A 5,456-nucleotide genomic window follows, 5' to 3' on the forward strand; every position below is an offset into this window, starting at 1 on the left:
CAGTTGTCTTTCGTCATCCTTTTTTCTTTGTTTTTTCCTTTGCTCTGGAGAGGGGAACAGCTGAGGGAGCAAGATCCTTGTCTCTTCTTTCTCTCTTTTGAGCTTACTCTTGAGTAAATAGATGGTGCCAGGCTCAGGTCTTTCCAAACAGCCAGTACTTCCCAGAGTGAGACACTGGATTGCCCAACTTGACCAGGGATCTCCTTCCAAGGTGGTGACAGGATAGTGATGCAAGCCTCGGCACAGCTGCCATAACGCGTCACAAGAGGTGCACAGGGCAGACACTCAGAACTGAAGCTGCAAATCAAAACCGGAAGCCAGCTGGGCTTTCCACTGTGGACAGAAATGTCTCCAGATGCCTGGGAAAACGATTCTCTATTTTCTGCCCCAGTGAGCTGTCCTTTGTCTCTAAGTCTGAAATATTCCTTTATGGTGGGGCACCTGGCCGGCTCAGTGGATGGAGCCCTCCTATGCTTTGGAGACCTAACCCAGCATTCAAATCACCCACTGCAAAGCATTCCGTGAGCAGACAAAGAACGGGCACACACCACTCATCACTGACAAGACTTCCTAATCACCTTCTTTTTATTTATTTCGTTGTTGTTGTTTTCCATTTGTTTGTTTTAAAGTATGGACTACACCCAGTGCGGGGCTCGAACTCGCGATCCTGAGGATCAAGAGTCGCTCGCTCTATGAACTGAGCCGGCCGGGTGCCCCTCACCCTCTTTTCTAAGTGTCTCTGCTTGCTTTCTGAAGTGACGCTCGCCTTGCGCTTGCCACTTGCCACGTCACATCACCCTGAAAGCAGGATCTTAGCCTTTTCTCTCCTCCCCACAATACCCCCTAGCTTGTAACCTGGCTTAGTGAAACAGGACTTGACTTCAAGTGTCTCTCCGGATTGCTTCTGTGTCTGCAGGACAGCAAAGTGTAAGGCAGGAGGTGGGAGACCAGAGAGGAAGCCTGGAGTCAGAGTCACATGGCTCTTGTAAGCCAGACAGCTTTTGTAGAGGCTGCTCCTACCCTTGATCTTTTGACCCAGAATTCAAACAAAACCCCCTGCTCCCCTCCCTCCTTCCCCCTTTCTCTCTGTCTCTCTCTCTCTGTTGAAAAAATTGGGTGGTCTGCCCTCACCCACTGCATTCTGCTGATGACACTGCCATGGTGGTGTAGTTTTACACATATTCTCCTGTCTCCCTAGTTAGAGTTCTAAGACTTGCTCAGATTTAGGTCCGATTTTGGCGGGGGGGTGGGGCTAGATGACTTCTAGGGTTGCCAGTTATGGTAAATAAAAATATTAGATGCCCAGTTAAATTTGAATTTCAGAGAAGTAAGAGTTTTTGTTATGTCTCATGGAATATTTGAGATATATATATATGTACATATATATATTTTTAAAGATTTTATCTATTTATTTGACAGACAGAGATCACAAGTAGGCGGAGAGGCAGGCAGAGGGAGAGGAAGGGAAGCAGGCTCCCCACTGAGCAGAGAGCCCGACGTGGGGCTCCATCCCAGGACCCTGGGATCATGACCCGAGTCAAAGGCAGAGGCTTAACCCACTGAGCCACCCAGGCACCCCTATTTATTTGGAATTCAATCCTAACTAGTTCAAAATAGATATTGAGTCCATCCATCAGGAGGCACATAATGTCTCCCTCTCTCAGTTTGTGATTTTAGCAGCTGTTGGTGATCATAGCCTAGACTGGTTATTTCCCTAGAGGTTGTAAAATTGTGATGTTCCAATTCTCTTTTTTCCCCCCTTCATTTCTTAGCTGGAATATGTCTATAAAGGGAAACATTACCTCATCAACCATTTGGCTTACTTGGTCATTTTCATTTAGGAAAGGATACATGCTTAATTCTTTACTTTCAGTTGCTAGTTGTCAGAATAAAACATCCTCCAAGGGGAGAGACAGGAGCAGTGGCTAGAGAGAGATGGAGGAACAAGAAAATGTATGTTCAAGATGTGGGAGATGCTGTGTGGTAACTGAGATGGCCTCATGCGGCAGGAGGTTCCCATGACAAGACCAAGAAGCCAGGGCTGTAGGAGACTGTTGGAGTAATCCAGGCAAGAAAACATGTTCCAAAAATGCATCCTCCAAAGGTGACCAATGAGTTGTGTTCTTCCTTTTAAAAGCGTCATTCGGGGGCACCTGGGTGGCTCAGTGGGTTAAAGCCTCTGCCTTTGGCTCAGGTCATGATCCCAGGGTCCTGGGATCCAGCCCCACACTGGGCTCTTTGCTCAGCAGAGATCCTGCTTCCCAATCTCTCTCTGCCTGCCTCTCTTACTACTTGTGATCTCTGTCTGTCAAATAAATAAATAAAATATTTAAAAATAAGTAAATAAATAAAAGTGTCATTTGGGTGTCTAGGTCGCTCAATGAGTAGAGCATGTGACTCTTGGTCTGGGGTCTTGAGTTTAAACCCCATGTTGGGTGGAGAGATTACTTAAAAGTAAAAAATAAATTTAAAATAAATTTTAAAAAAGAACCAGGGAAAGCAGACTATTAGTTCAAGAAGCTTTGTAGTAAAGGAGAGACATGGAAGCTGGAGAGAGATATAGGGGCAAAAAAGAAGATATTCAAGAGGGGAAATGCTGTATAGTAATAGAGATGACCTCACATCATGGAATATTCTGATGATGCAGGACTGAAAAGCCAGGACGGTAGGAGACTGTAGGGATAATCCAGGCAGGGATGGAACTGGACAGGGAAACGGCACTGTCTGAACTTACGAAGTGAGTTGACTAGAGATCTCCCGACTCCAGACCGGGAGACAGGGTCAGGGTGCATAATTTCTCAGGATCCAAACCGGCCTGTTAAACAGCCTTGCCCCGCCCCCCCCCCCCAAATAAACACACAGACTGAAACATCACATCTTTTCTCCCATCCAAGTACTAACCAGGCCCGACCCTGCTTAGCTTCCGAGATCAGACGAGATCGGGCGCGTTCAGGGTGGTATGGCCGTAGACAACATCACACCTTTTCTAAAAGCAGGATGCACACTGGGATCCTGGACAAATGCCCGACTGCCCCCAGGATGGCCTGATCTGGATTCAAAGCCCAGAAAGCACACAGGGTCTCCTTGCGTCCCTCGCTAGACTCGAGTGAGTTTTTAAAGCGCTCTTCTCTGGCTACCCCAGGATTAACCATGTGTTCCAGCAAGCGATTTAAAATCATTACTCGTCTCTTTTGGTTGAACCTCCAACTTCTGAAATGTACAAAGCTTGGCAGGCTGGCCAGGGCAGCTGAGCTTCGAGAGGACATGTCCCAGCCATCTGCTGCCAAACTTCATACCAGCCTTCTGCCGCTCCCGCTGTGGAGGAGCGTGGGGCTTGACAGGCAAGCGCAACACAAGGCCGGCTGCAGCCTGGGCTTCCAACAGCTGCCGCACAGCGGTTTGGGTGCGGTGGGGGAGGGGAAGGGATTGTGTTTTGCTTTGCCTTGAGGTGACGGAGCTTTAGAGATCCTGTGTTCAAGGGACAGAGACAGAGGACATTATCTGTGAGGAGCTCAGACTGTACTCAGCTACTCAGAGGTGATCCAGGGATGCATCAGGGATCAGAAGTGTGTTTCAAACAATAGTTCAGTATTTTAAAAACTGCTATTAAAAATTCTTGGTGTGTAACAATGTGAATGTATTCAATATACATGTCTGGCCCGTCAAGACCTCAGTGGTTTAAGTCCCACTGCCGGGGAAACTAAGTTTTTTGAGGGGAGGGCAGTCGATTTTATCTTTTTTATTAATGGGCTTTATTTTTATTATTATTTTTTAAGTAGGGTACCTGACCAATGTGGGGCTTGAACTCACTATCCTGAGATCAAGAATCGCATGATTCTACCAGCTGAGCTAGCCAGGCAACCCAACAGACTTTACTTTTTTTTTTTTTTTTAAGATTTTATTTGTTTATTTGACAGAGAGAGAGATCACAAGTAGACAGAGATGCAGGCAGAGAGAGAGAGAGAAGCAGGCTCCCCACTGAGCAGAGAGCCCGACTTGGGATTCGATCCCAGGACCCTGAAATCATGACCTGAGCCAAAGACAGAGGCTTTAAACCATGTAGCCACCCAGGCACCCCTAGACTTTACTTCTTAAGAAATATTTTATTTATCTTTTTTTTTTTAAGATTTTATTTATTTATTTGGAGAGAGAGTGCGCATGTACAAGCAGGGGGGAGCAGCAGGCAGAGAGAGAAGAAGGTTCTCTGCTGAGAGAGGAGCCTGACACAGGACTCGATCCCAGGACCCCGAGATCATGATCTGAGCTGAAAGCAGATGCTTAACTGACTGAGCCACCCAGGCATCCCAGAAAACTTTTAGATTTAGGAAGAAACTGAGCAGGTTTTACAGAACTCCCATATCCTCCTCCCCCTCCTCAGCATTCACTTTCTCCTATTACTAACATCTTACATTTGTGTGGTGCATTAGTCACAACTGGTGAATCAATGTTGAGACATTATTATTAACTAAGATCCATAGTTTATTCAAATTTCCTTAGTTTTTAACCTAATGGCCTTTTTCTCTTCTAGTACCTCGAGAAGGATGTCACATTATATTAAAGTGCCATGTCTTCTGGGGTTCCTCTTGGTTGTGAGAGTTGCTCAGACTTTTCCTATTGATGATCTTATGAGTACTGGTTGAGTTTTGTAGGATTTTTGTAGGATAGTTTTCTTTGGGGATTTGTCTTATGCTTTTCTCATAAGTTAGACTTGGGTTGTAGGTTTGGGGGAAGAAGATCACAGATAGAAAGTGCCATTTTTGGGGCACCTGGGTGGCTCAGTGGCTTAAAGCCTCTGCCTTCGGCTCAGGTCATGATCCCGGGGTCCTGGGATCAAGCCCAGCATTGGGCTCTCTGCTCAGTGGGGAGACTGCTTCCCCCCCAACCTTCTCTGCCTGCCTCTCTGCCTACTTGTGATCTCTGTCTGTCAAATAAATAATATCTTAAAAAAAAAAAAGAAAGAAAGTGCCATTTTTGTCACATCATACATAGTGTACAAAGATACATACTACCCACATGGTTTATGATTATTTGTGTGGATCTTGACCATCTGGCTCAAGCAGTGTTTGTCAGATTTCCCCCACTGTCAAGTTGTTGTGGTTTTTTTTTTTTTAATGTACATAAGTATGGACTCACAGATATTTACTTTCTACTTTGGGCTATAATCTATATACAGTTTTAAAGATTTTATCTATTTGTCAGCGAGAAAGAGAGCACAAGCAGGGGGAGCGGCAGACAGAGGGAGAATCAGGTTCCCCACTGAGCAAGTAGCCCAACAAGGGACTTGATCCCAGGACCTTGGGATCATGACCTGAGAGGAAGGCAAACGCTCAACCGACTGAGCCACCCAGGCATCCCCTTTGGGCCATAATCAAATGCTACTTTATTTTGTTCCTCCAACTGTCATAGCTTTGCCCCCTGGGAGGTCTTTCGGCTGACTCCTTCCTAGTCCCCTGCGA

Source organism: Meles meles, chromosome 6 (genome assembly GCF_922984935.1).
Source record: "Meles meles chromosome 6, mMelMel3.1 paternal haplotype, whole genome shotgun sequence".
NCBI classification, from domain to species: Eukaryota; Metazoa; Chordata; class Mammalia; order Carnivora; family Mustelidae; genus Meles; species Meles meles.